This window comes from Dermochelys coriacea, chromosome 6, assembly GCF_009764565.3.
Source record: "Dermochelys coriacea isolate rDerCor1 chromosome 6, rDerCor1.pri.v4, whole genome shotgun sequence".
In the NCBI taxonomy this organism is placed as follows: Eukaryota; Metazoa; Chordata; order Testudines; family Dermochelyidae; genus Dermochelys; species Dermochelys coriacea.
Window position 1 is genome coordinate 41,921,698 of NC_050073.1, and position 14,385 is coordinate 41,936,082.

Here is a 14,385-nt window from a genome sequence, read left to right on the forward strand (position 1 = left end):
TGTTTGCTTTGTTTTAACAAAATTGAAAAGCAAAATAAATAAATACATAGTTCTTTTGGTAGGATTTTGGTTTCTCATTTTTCCCTGCATATCTTTTTTTTTTCATTTCCCCCTGCCCCCTCTTTCAGTAAGCAAAATAGTATTTTCTTTATCCATGGTATTTCCTGGGGTCCTGTGATGGGGGCGTGACTCACCACTGCGGCACCTCCTGCTGGGTGTGGGAGATGGCTCCCCACCAGGTCCACAGTCATCACTGCCCCATCCCTCTAAGCAGTCTCTGACCCAGTCCGGCTCTCAGGCATCCCTTTTTTATCCCGCCTTCTCCAAAGCAGGCAGTGCCTTTTTATGTGGCCCTCTTCATGGCACCAGAAGCAAGCCCTTTGCCTCCCCTTGACCATGGGCCTCCCATTATCCTTTCCTTGCTCAGCCCCTTCCCCTGGGCTAGCTTTGGCCCTGCAACTAAGAGGGCACTCCCTCCTCAGGTGCCCCAGTTGCACATAGGTCCAACATGCCCATCTCCTCCCTGTTCTCCTCACAGGAGGGACTCTCTTGGGCTCTCACCCCCTCACAGTCTCTGGGAGAGGCTTCTGTCCCCTACCTCAGTAGGGGAACTCTCTCTTCCAGTGTCCATGTTGCCCACAGGCATAACATTCACTTGGCTCAGCCCCTGGCCCCAGTCCCTGGCTTCCTCTCTCGCTCTCCGTGGCCTCTATGGACCTCCCCTCATAGTGACTTGAACAGGTACAGCTGCTGCTCTGCTAGTCGGGTCATATAGGCCTGCAGGTACTCCTGTTCTCCCATTGTCTCTTTTGGGTTGTGAGCACCTGCATCAGCAGGGCCTGAAGCTGCCCTTGCTGCTTGTCGGCCCTTTTTTGCAGGGGCACTGACTTTGGAGTCCAGTCTGGGAAGAACCCTATGCAAAGAAGGCCACTGCATACCCCAACTCCATTATCTCCACCTTTACTGTCTTTCAAATCTCTGAAATTGGCAATCAGTCTTCTATCTTCCCCTTATATCAGGGCTGACCGTGTGCCCATATTCTCCACCACGTGACAGGGCATGACTCACCACTGTAGTGCCTCCTGCTGGCTGCCCAGGGCATTAGCACTGCGTCCTCTTCTGGTGATGTCTCGCCTGCTCTCACCTCTGTTCCTGGACCCACGTCACTCCCAGGACCACAGCATCCTCTTCAGTGACACTGCCCTCCAGCTGTGCCTCAGTCTGTGCTCTCCCTCCCTTCTGGTAGAACCTGCAGTCTATTATCCAGCCACTCCCTTCAGTAGCAAACTGCAGTTCACTGTCTAGCCACTTCCCACATGGCTCCAGCATCTCTTTGCCTTTGCATCAGGGCCTCAGTCTGCAACCCCCAGCAGCCAGCCAGGAGCTGTCTCATGCTCCCTCGACTCCTGCTGACAGCACTGCTCTGTCCAGGGTGCTGGCAGTTCTTGGTTGGGAGCCCAGGAAGGAAGGACTGGGTCCATGAAGGGCTGAGAGAAGTGGCTAGACCGTGGATAGCAGTTTGCCACTGAAGGGAGTGGCTGGACAGTAGTCTGCAGGTTCCCGGAAGGTGGGGGGGACGTAGAGTGTGGCACAGCCGGAGGGCAGTGTCACTAAAGAGGATGCCATGGTCTTGGGAGTCACGTGGATCCAGGAACAGAGATGACAGCAGGCAAGACACCACCAGAAGAGGGCATAGTGCTAATTCCCTGGATACCCAGCAGGAGGTGCTGCAGTGGGGAGTAGCGCCCCATCACAGGTCCCCATACATTAGGCAAGTTTTTAAGCAGAGGCTACTATTTTAAAGGGAGTTCTGAATGGAATTTACTTGAAATATACATGTCTTTACAAATGTTTAACTGTCAATCTAAATCAAACGTCTCAGAAGGACCCCTTTTAGATAGTTCTTTTCCAAACTGCTATACACAATGGTATGCCATCAGACACTCTTGCCTTCCTTAGCCACTCCATTTTGTTCTGTTACCTTCCCCTCTTCCTCAAATTCCACAATGACTTCTCCTTCTCTGGTACCTCTTCCTCCTACACTAGCTTCCAACAACTTCTGTTCCCCTCAAACTCATACTGGAGGACTGTGCCTCTAGCTAGTCAGATCATCATGTCAAAGCCTCAGCTTTCATTTAAAACCAAGTAAGTTTCTCCTGATTGCAACAAAAAGGTTGAAAATGTGGCTCAAGTGTAACTGATGGAGAAACACCTCCCTGAAGAGGTGGTAGGTAAAGAGTGCAGTGGGATTCACCCACACCCATATCTCTGAAGCGGATATACCCCAACAGATATCTACTGTAGGGGCCCTTGCTGACACCCATGAAGGTCCCGAGGGGAGGAGGGCTTCCTGGAGCCATTCTGGCATTCTGGGGGAGGGGGGCAGGGGAGGAGGAAAAGGGCCTCATGCTGTTGTCCCTGCCTTTCTGTGAGAGGAGGCAGGCACCCAACCCTACTCTACCTAGACATCCAATAGTATGTCTACACTACAGCATTTTAGCCAGGGATAGCATGGGAAGCAGCTTGGGCTAGCTGCCTGAGTACATACCAAGGGGGTCCAGACAGGGCTGTAGTCAGGCAGGTCGCATGATCTACCACCCATGCTACCCTTGCAACATTGCTGTTCTTAGTTCACTAACTTGAGTCATTCATGTGTCTGTCTACCTGAGCAGAGCTACCTGTGAGCCTGACTGCTCCCAGCTGCAGTGCTGATGTACACCAAGTGGGAGGCAGAGCACTTGGTGGAGGCATGTTGTTATGTGTCTAGGGCCCTGGATTACCCTAAAATAGCCCTGCCTTTCATTCCCCTTTTTCACTATGCCAGAGGTGTGACGGAGTTTCTGCAGGGGCTGAAGATCTGGCAGATGTTTGCAGCGCCTTAGGCACTATTGTAATAGAAATAATACATAACAATGTTAACAATCCAATAAATGATGTTCTGTGTGTTATTCACTCAGTTATATCCATGATCAAGAAAAATCCACTTCATAATAAAGGTAGAAAACTCTGTTTTTACCCTCATTGCTCTGTTCTCCTGTTTTCTGATGTATTCTTCTCATTTCTTGATAGAGATTGGTCCTTGCTTATCCTTCATCACCACCTCACTTTAAAGGGCATAACGATAATTATGTTCTTCCAAAGCCCACTACTTACCAATATAAGTAAATAAAAGACAGCTTGCTTATCAGGCCAGATTTCCCTAAGCTCTCATGGGACCATACAAATAACACAGTAGCAGAAATGATGAACATTAAAAAACACATATCAAATCCTTCAGATTTACCAGGAGCATCATGCCCTGTTGCTGGTTGCTATGTACACAATCTCTATGATTTATTTCTGTTGATGAAAAGATTGAATAACATGATGCAGTGCCAGACCTCGCTAGACTAACGTTAGATTAGTTGGCTCAACATTTTCCTACCTGCCAAATCCTAGATCAACATTGCTATCCATAACTCCATTTGCTGGCATTAAATTATAAAGTCCCCATAGAGTGCAACATAACTTCCTGCTAAGAAATAAAGTTAAATACTTTATTACAAAAATAATAAAAAGAGCAAATGTAGAGGGAAGTCCACCTATCTCCTTTGATGTTGCAGTGAAAGTAAAATGCAATCTTTTGGAGAAGCTTTTCCCACTAGACATTTCCATCCCCCTCCCACCACCCCCAACCTCTCTGTTACATCAGCTGCAGATGAAGCAATAAATACATCTTTTAAAAATCCATTTAACAAATGTTAGCATTTGCCTGGCAATTTCACTGAAGTTCATGAAATGTGTCAGAGTTGTTCTTGAAAACAAACTAAAAGCAGCAATATGTCTAGAAGCCATCTGGGAGTTGGTCATTTTCATCTTTGCTTTGTGGAAACTAGGAGTGAGTGCTGACACCAACCCAAATTTTGCCTGCAATGGACCTCAGATGGTGTTTTGTATTGTTCCAGCAACAGAATCCTGGGAGCTCAGAACTTCTCTCTGCAAGTTACACCCCCAGACATGTACATACACTTGGGAACATCTGTTTGCCAGACTGTCAAGTGCACTACAGTCTAGATGGCTCGATAGTCCCTTTGTTGACAATTCCCATCCTCGTTCATGGAAGTAGTCTTAGAAATCCAGTGAAATCTAATGAAAGCAGTTAAGTGAAGGACTTGTCAAGTGCAGAATGATAGAGAGATGAGCTGTTGTGTGTGTGTTTGACTTTGGGAGCTTGACTGCGTAGAGTCTAAGTAAAAATGAGAGTGTACTTCAAGTTTTGGCCCAGACAGGACTCTAATATATCCCCCTGGAACTCATTTATTAAGCTCTTAGTGGTAAATTCTGCTTTCAGACACACTGATGTAAGTTTGTAGTGACTTCAACGGAGTTGTTCTAAACTGACTCCTGTATAACTGATCAGAATCTCACTCTCAGAATGATCCTTGCTACCCATTTCCGAATGCCTTCAGTGCATAGATTTCCCATTTAGGTCGATAAGAGTTCCACACATGGAGGGCTTACAAAATCATTTAGTACTGATGACTCTCTCTCCTAACATCAGTCTCTTGAAACCCAGGGGGCATTGTTGGCCAAAGAGCTTTAAAAATGGGAAACGGTAGTTAGAAGTTTTCACCTCCTCCTAAACTAACTAGAGATCCACACTTCATGAGTAATATCCTATTTACACAGGCTCGGTCCATTGCACATTGTACAGAATTTTGATAGCTCTTTCTCAGAATACTGATGTACTGAGACTATAATTTTAATCAGTATAATATATTGAACCCCACTTAAATAATTGCCAAAGGAACAAGCCTGTGAAAAGAATATGTTTTCAATCTGAACCAATCTTGTATATATACTACATTTTCTTAAGCAGATATTAATATTAATTCATATTATCTGGGCTACCACTCAGAAGCAAATTCGTAATCTATTGATATAAGACTATCACAGCTAAGTCTGTAGTGTTTTGTAAATATATACTGATGTTCTTGGTAAACAAGTATATTTTCTCCAGTTTAAGAACACTGATTCCATGACTCTCCCCTATGTTACATAGGTGTCTTAGAAAAATCTATATCTTTCATTCCAATTTTGTGAAGGATTTTTTTTTTAAAAGGGGAAAGGTACCTGTGTAGTGAAAACCTAGCAATACACTCAGGACTGTTATTGAAAGAATGTGGTTGCCCTCTATGACAAGACATTGGGCCCTTGAGCACTTAGAGGATCTGCCTACACTAACCAAATTGTAAATGGGTCATATAACCAGGCTAAAGCCTTAGACAATGGTTGTATGATCTGGTTACTACATGGCTAGCCCCCATCTATACAAATACACTTAACCATGTTTTAACCAAGTCAGAGAACAGCCATGGTCTAACTGGGCCCTCTGACTCTGTCTTTCTGTGGTGTCGATGAGTCCAAATAACCGTAAGGTCAAATCATACAACATGCTGAGCACCTACCAAGGGCAGCTGGTGCCTTCAATTCCCATTCATAACAGAGTGTAATATATTGATTTTGAATGCCAGCTGGACTCCACTGAAACACACTTTCCACCTAAACTCATTTTTAATGGAGTTTATTGTTTGTGAATGATTACATAAAATATCCATTGTTTTTATTAAATACTAGGCCAGCATATTCATTCACAGCCCTTAATCTTTCAAAAGATTAAATTTGATATAGATTCTTCTGTCTTGTTTCTCATTGGGTTTTATTATACCTGCTTCATTGTACGTTGACTTGAAATAAAATAAACTCAATACACAAATTTCAGATAATGCTTAGCTGGCTAAGCTAGTATTTTGGGCAGTGACATAAAATATATGTTTAATATAATGGTTCCCCTCTTGTGCTCTTAGACTGATTTGTGCTGGCTAAGCAGAGATAAAACATGAAGAATAAATAAAATGTGCAAAATTACTGACAGGCATCGATATAATATAACCCCCTGAAATTTGATTTGTGTTTGAGATCATTGTCTAAGGGTTACAGCCATTCTTCATGAGTTATGAATTGTTTGATATTGCAGGAAACATCTGCCTGCAGATGAAAAATATTAATTTGGGGTGATCCTCATAAGTTCTAAGATTTACTGCAGAGAGCTTATATAGACATTTTTATTAGAATTCATAAAATTATCTTTTAGAGTAATGCACTAAAATTCCCCAGGAAAACTAGATTAAAGTAAAGAAAACAAGATTCTTCAAATTTCTTCAGCAAAATGGTAGTAAAGCCAAAGATTTGCCGGCTCTGTCTGTATTAATACATGCTGCCCTCTTTGTGCTCTGCAGATGAATAAAGGACTGAATATAAAACATCATCAATTTACTCTGAATGCCAAGTTTTGAATTTGGATTGGAAAGAACTGTGTACATTTCCCGCGCTTTGTAAAAAGAAAAATTAATTGTACTATGTGTTGTTATAATAGAAACATCTAATATTACAGCTAGCAGTAATAAGTGGTGAATTTCTGGCACTCTTAGTTTAATGGTATTTAGCTTCTAGTTTAGTAAAGACCGGGAAAATAAATTGCTTTTCTCATTTTTTGAAGGGTGCCAGTATTGTAACAATTCAGTCAAAACAAGACCCTTAATTACTGCACCTATGCAATGATAGGTTATTAATGTTGATGAAATTCTTGACAGATTACTAGAGAATTCAATCGAATGAAAAGTTTAATCACCGTGGAAATCTGAATGAAATAGATTCTAAACATGATGGATCTGTCACAGGCAAAAGATTATTAACTTGATTTTTATAATGTATGCTGGTCCTTATGTTCTTGCTATACCAGTGACAAATGGATCTGGGCAATCAACCTCCAATTTATGAGAATACAAAGGAGAAAGAAGTATATTACACTCTGGTTCAATATTACACCAGTGCAAATCCAGAGTAACTCCATTAACTTCAACTACCTGACAGTTGCTTATTGTATATTGCTGCTGAAGTTCCAGTTGACATATGATGCAGTAAGTGACTTTACTGGAGTTACTCCAAATTTGCACCTTGCACTTTTAGAACAAGAATTATGTGTGCAATGTATGAGGCCAAATACAAAATGAATAATTTCTTGGATGAATTTTGCCTGTTTTTCAGTCCACAATGAGACCATGATTTTATCACACAGAATCATTGTTTAGACTTTCTGAATAATTATTGGTTTGTGCAATATTTGTGCACAGTCCTTTGTGCATTTTCAGTATTCAAGCCATTTTCAGCAGACACATATATCACATGGTATGTTTCTCTTCTCTGATTGGATGAGCACTGGATTTCAATGCGAACACTCATACCTGCAAATTTGGAATTCATTTTCTGTGAATATTAACTTCATAGTCACTGTTTTAGATACCATGGTTCCCACTAAGCCTATTTGCAAGAAGCTTTTCATCCCAAAAAAGTGACAAATACGGGTGTTAAAAATTCAAAAGAATATTCATTGAATGTTTTTCTAGTAGTGTTCACCCAGCTATTGTGATAAGTGGCTTTGTAGATTCCTTTTGTTTCCTATTGATATACTGTAGATCTTGATTCAAAGCCCAATTGAAGCCAATAGGAATCTTCCTATACACTTCAATGGGTTTTGAATAGGACCTATGGGTAAAATTTTCAAAGCCACCTAAGTAATTTAGACACTTGAAACATCAATGGGATGTAGGCTCCAAGCCACTCAGGCTCTGCTGAAAATTTTACCCCATATACATGAAAGCAGCTCCCCTGTGCCTTTATGGATGCACACTGTATGGACTCACAGTCAACTTAAATTTATCACACTGTACTGTACCCCATGAGTGACCATAGCAGGTTGCTGCACGAATGGGTATAGTTCACAAATTGAGAAAGACTAAAGACTATGAGGAAAAGTGGTGACACATGTTACTCACATCATAAAACTAGTGAGTAACCTATGAAAGCAGAAATAAGGGGTGAAATCCTGGCTCCACTGAAACCCATCGAATGGAGTAGGATTTCATCCAGGGTCTTTATAGTGAATGCTAATGACTTAGGGCCAAATTCTATTCAGCTAACTCACATGGACTGTCCCACTAACTTCAGTGCAACGCTTCACATGAGCAGGTTTTAGTCATTAATCTCTTTCTCTTCTCAGAGTGACTATTGTGAAGTCATTAAGTCTGGATAGCCGGCTGGTACCACAGGTATATCTGTCTTACCTTTTACAACGCATTCAATTGTTGGTGCCTCTTCCTAGCCTCTTCGAATAGAGATTTCTTTCTTTCCTTTGTTGCTTTATGTTGCTTCTGCTAGTTTCCTTCAGCTTGTGACATTATATCCAATGCAAGTGCTAGCTCAACCGGTCGAAAAGTCTGTGCAAGAAGACTTTGAAGGTACCAGCTCTGAGAATAGTTGTAAATCAATAAAGTACTCGGAATCCTGAAGACCACTCTACTGCAAAATGCCAAACTATCCCAGAGAAGTTCAAGAAGTGTCTCAATGTATAAAATGATAAAGGTGAGCATGCTGATGTTTCTAAGCATAGCGAAGCCGGTGGGTTGTCTCACTTGAACTGTTGATTAGTTATTATTAGCCTTAGGTCATTCTTATTTAGCATGTTCAGATCCTACTTTCTCATTTTAAATGATTGACCATCTTTAATTAGTACAGTTACTTTATTAATCCTCACAAATGAAATAACTTCCCCCAATATTGTGGTGCTTTATTAGAATTCAGTGGCTTCAGGGTGCCACTTCTGAGTGCACATCTCCAGACCACATTTCTTTCCTCCTTTTACTAATGCCACAGCTCTATTATTATAATAAATGCTTATTTCATTATATTGAATTGTATCACTGTGTACAGTGTCACTCTAGTCACTCTAGTCACTCTAATCCAGTGATTCTAAATGCTCCTGGATTTACTGCTCTAAGTATGATTTGTAAACCTGCAATCAAGCCTCATTATTTTATCTGTATTTCATAGACCTATAGCTCACAGGAATGTAGGAAGATGAATAGAGACAACCTTTTACAGGCATCCGAAATGAGTGACCACATTTTTTTCATAAGCCTGATTAGGAAGTTGAGGTAGGAGTGCCCAGGTAAATCTGGAAGTTTAATGCAATCTCTTCAATCAGTAGGAAAGAGCTAAAGATTTAAGACTCGTAATCTACCAGAAAAGCCCAAACTTCCATCACTTTTTTCCCCCCAAGGTATCACTAAAATTAAATAGACTCAGCTCAGTTTAAAGTAGTGGAATTACTATCACAATTCTTCTTAATAGGTTGTGTCTGTTCCATGCACCTCATTCCATACACTCACCTTTTCTGAGCAATTCCATGTGCTGGAATATATCACTGCCGTTTTATACTAGCAGCTTCTCATTAACATCCAATTTAAGAAAGATCCACACTTGGAGAACTTATCCTTTCTTTTATGACATAATTATATATAAACTGGTTAGTGCAGAAGAGAACATATTTTTCCCCTTCAGGTGCTGAGGTGCTGTTACATTGTTATTTTTTTCATGCTAAAAAGGCACATCCCAAGCCAGCTACGGCATACTTGATCCACCTCAAAAGACAAAATAAATAACCAGGCACTAATTTAATTTTTCATTTTCCACTAAGTTAATTGTTATCTTTGACTATGTCTTGTGGGTTCATTTCCCAAGTAAGTATATTGGGCCAAATTTTCTGGTCACTGTACTGCGCTGGCTTCAATTAAGATAACACCACCAGAGAATTTGGATAGGTATATTTTAAGGCTAGAAATTTGAAAAAAATCCTAAAGAATTTAAGTGTCCAAATCTCATTATTTGGGTGCCTAACTGCCTTTGGCTCCAATGAATATCCCACTCTAAAGAATTGATTCCATCCTTAATACACAGACTCTATAGCTGTAAATATTAGCCAAAAACTAATCAAAATGGAATTTATAAATCCATTTGGCTCTTTGTGAAACTGAGCAAAAGTTTCACGGTGGAGGACACAAGTGTCAATTTTCCAGAACATTGTTTATCAGATGTTTGTCTTCAGTGCACCATGTATCATTTACTAGTATAGCTAGGCTTCTTATGGAGGAAGGGCAAAGATCTACAATTCATCAGGGTTCAGATGTGGTTCACAAGGCTGGGCAGTGTGGAATCCTTAGATGATGATTGATTCATCATCCTAATTTGAAGTGTTAGACCTGATCCATAAATGAATGAGCTACCTTCCATGATTCATCTGGAGCCAAAATATACCAAAAATATACTAAAAAAAATACCAAAAATATAGGGAAAATAACCTCCAAAAATTATTACAGAAAAATGCTCTTCTCATGGCCATGGACCTAATCCTGCCCATCCAATCAACTTCAGTGGGACTGGAAGGCACTCAGCACCTCACAGGAGGCATTCAACAGCTTGCAGGAATAAAGGGAAAATGCATCATAATCCACAGAAAATGGCTTTTGGAGAAAAACTTTTCCATCACAGGAAGCAGTGCTCACTAAACTGAATTTCTCTGCAACGACAAGTATGTTTCTTGCTGTACTGTTTCAAAAGATTTTAACCACTCTGGTTGCCCCTGCCTAAGGTGTCTTAGATAAGATTTCCCATCAGTCAAAATCTCTCTCTTTGTCTGTTACTTTTGTCATCCAGGTCTGGGCTAATACAGTAATAAGTAATAATAATAATAATAAAAATAATAAGTAAGGTACTTAACTGTGTTAATTAAAGATGCCAACTAAGCAAGATGCTTAAGAATGATGCTGCCAATGGCATTCTCTGTTTTCAAGAGCCAGACTACTTTAAGGCTTTTAACCAACTGCTCTGTAAATTCCAGACTCAACAGCTAGATATTGAGTAACAGCAGACCAGAAGATACAGGCCCATTTGGCATGTCTGGATTGTAGCCCTGCAGAAGAGCCAGATGGAGGGAATGAGCTCCCTTGGAGACTATTACTCCACAAATTGGTAGAAAGAAAACATCTGTGGCCTGGTTATCTCCTGCCCAGATTATTGTACTCACCCTCCATGGTCCTCTTGATACCTATGTCACTCCATTACACTCAAAATCCAGCTGCTAAATGATCTTCTTTATCCATCATGTTATTTTTCTCTTCAGATCCCTTCATAGGCTTCTTCTTACCCACTATATGAAGTTTAGATTTCTCATCCTCACCTTCAAGACCTTGATTAGCTCCGTCATTTGCCACCTTGCCCTCTTTACTCCATCAGTGCTGCCATCCTTGAAACCTCCTTCTCATCCTTCTCCCACCTGTATGAAAGCATTCTTTCATGATGGTCCATATGCATGGTACAACTTCCCACGCTCATTGCTCCAGGCCCCAACCCTCTCCTTACATAAGTCCCTCCTAAAGGCTCATTTCTTCCAGGATGCCGACAAACAGTATCCCAACACACATGTATGCATCACATCCTACCAATATCTCAGGTCCTCCAGAGCCACAGGTGAGCGACATGCCTCCTATTTGGACTCTTTAGAACAGGAATCCATGTTTCCTTATACGTTTCTCCAGCGGTAACACAATAGGGCTCCAAATCTGATTGAGGCCTCTGGGAACTACTGGGATGCAAATCATAAATGGGAGACTGGAAATTTCCTCTTCTCTTTCCCAGCAGCTGAGATCTCGGATATCTAGGCTTGCAGGGTCACAAGATGATGAGAAGAGCTTGTTGGGAAAATTTAAATGTTTAAAAAGGGACATATTTTTCACAAAAACTTTAATAATGACCTTCAAAGTCATGGCACTTTTTAATGTATTGAATTGCTGTCACTGACCCACGACAAAATTTCTCCCTATTTACACAACAACACAAAATATGTATGACCCATAGAAGTCACTCTGTACAGCTAAGAATGGCTGTATTATTACAACATTTTACTTGATGTTTATGGGGTGAACTGAAAATGCTATGGACTCTGTTTTCCAACTTCTTATGTACCCTGGGATTCTGTGGCTTTCCAGAGCTAGTTTCTGTGGCAACAGTACGCCAATACTGCAGCAAGATTTAATACATCCTCATGCAAATATTATCAGCTCTAGTGATCTCTAATTCTATAGCCATGGAATATGATAACAGCTACTGAACTACAGGGGGGCCCATTTACAAGAAGTCTCTTTTTAAAAAGAAATTTATTTTCATGCTATTTTCTTTCTCCTCCTGCCTTTAAAAAAAATCCCTCAATTCTATTATTTTTCCACAGTCATCACTTCAATAGCATAGCTCCATTCACCAACATGGGCCCACTGCTGTCTGTGAACTGGAATACCAAAAAAGATGGATACTGAGTCAGCATTGGTGTTGTAGGTGAGATCCATGTGATAACATAAAAAACCACAATAATAAAATGATGAGCTATGTGATAAATGAATTTAGTGTGCATCTTTCACTATCGCCTCTCCTGCTCTCTGCTCACTAATCCATCTCTGTAAGAATTGCTAAAACACGCTAAACCTTTAAAGAGCTGACAAAATCAAGCTGCCAGAGAAATGTTTCCTCCTTCTCCCCTCAAATGTGTAATCTCCCTACTAATTATATAGTTCCCTGCAACAATACAAGTTTCCCCAAAATTGCATCTGTGTGAAGCCCAGAATGGGCAACATTCAATCCAGGATCAATTAGAGCTTTTCTAAGCCCCTTCATAGCCTGTTGGAAGAATTTCCTTGTAAAGAAGAAACACTTGAGTTCAGCACACTGCCACAGCTACTCTTAGGGTAAGTGCTCCAGTGGGCGGTCAAAAACAAATATCAGTGGTGTACGCTGTGAATGTTACACCCAACAAGGAAAGTTGGGAGTACTTTTCAAATCCTCTAACATATCTCAGGCTCCATGGTTGAGAAAAGGTGGATCCTGAGCACATCTCAGATACAAAAAATCCATCAGTTTCCAGGCGAGTGCTCTTCACTGAAAGATTTGGGAATCTTCCTCTAAGCCTTACCTTTAACTCCTAACATCACTTTAATGTACATACTCTGTCCCTAAACTGACAGATTAATTCTTCCTGAATGGTTTCAGAGGGGTAGCTGTGTTAGTCTGTATCAGCAAAAACAACAAGGAGTCCTTGTGGCACTTTAGAGACTAACAAATTTATTTGGGCATAAGCTTTCATGGGCTATAACCCACTTCATCAGATGCATCATATGTGCCATGCAGCTGATGAAGTGGGTTATAGCCCACGAAAGCTTATGCCCAAATAAATTTGTTCTTCCTGGATGATGATTGGAAATAATCACTTTTTATGGCCAATGCTCATGCTACATAACTACTATTATCTACCATCCCAGGAAATGAAAAGTGCTGGAAGTAGCTATCTAGAATCCCTTAGAAGGAGACAGGAGGAGAACCCTGCCCTCAGGTCCAGAAAGTATCAGGGATTGGAGGGATCAGTCTACCAGCTCCCAAGAAAACATCTGTGGGGTGTGTGAGACAAAGGGAGGGAGAGTTCTTGGGGCCTGAGGGAGCCACATCAGAGGGGGGCCTGAGGGAGCCACATAGGAGGGAACATGAAGCAAAACCTAGGGCTGTGCCAGCAACATTAACCCAGACAGGGCCAGCCTTAGGGGTGGGCTACCCAGGCAACTGCCCAGGGCACCCAGTGGTCAAAGGGGCGCCGTGCGGCAGTACAAAGACTGCTGGAGGTGTAGTGTCAGAAACTGCTTCCTGGGGGGGCTCTCAGATTTCTCCCTGCTTTTCCCAAGGGAGGAACATGGGGGGGGCAAGTGGTGATACACAGATACAGCTCACAGCCCCCCACAATGTTCCTCTGTGCCCCCATAGAGGTTGGGGGGAGAGAGGAGCAACACTAAGTACTCCATGTGTACTGGTCACTTTCCCCACCTGGGCTGTGCTGTGAGATGGGCATCAGAAGCTGCTGCTCTCTGCCATTATGCAGCCCGGGTGAGGAAAGCGACCTGGATGCAGGGAGCTCTGATGTCACTCCTCGCCCACCCCCTCCCCCTGCCCCACAGCCCCCTAGGGGTGCATGGAGGAGCAGCCTTCCAGGGAGAGCAGGCAGGAATGCCAGCTGCTCCATGCATCCAGGTCAGTTTCCCTACATGGGCGTTGGAGGAGGTGCAGGTGTTAGGAGTGAAGGGGGTGCAGGAGAGGGGCAGTGGCTGGGGGCACAGGAGGGGAGTGCAGGAGTTAAGGGGAAAGGGGACACAGTGTAGGGGTTAGGGCACAGGAGGAGGCAGGGGTTGGGGTGAAGGAGTTGCAAAGTTTGGGAGTGCAGGAGCTAGGGGCAAAGGGGGAGTGGGGAGCCCACAGGGGCTAAGGGCAACAGGGGCGTGTCAAAATACAAGTTTTGCCCAGGGCGCCATTTTCCGTAAGGCTGGTCCTGAACCCATATCCACAAGTGTTATCCACAAGTTGGACTGATCATTCACATGTAGTACCGGAATCTGTTCCGATTTCAGGTACCTTCAGGTT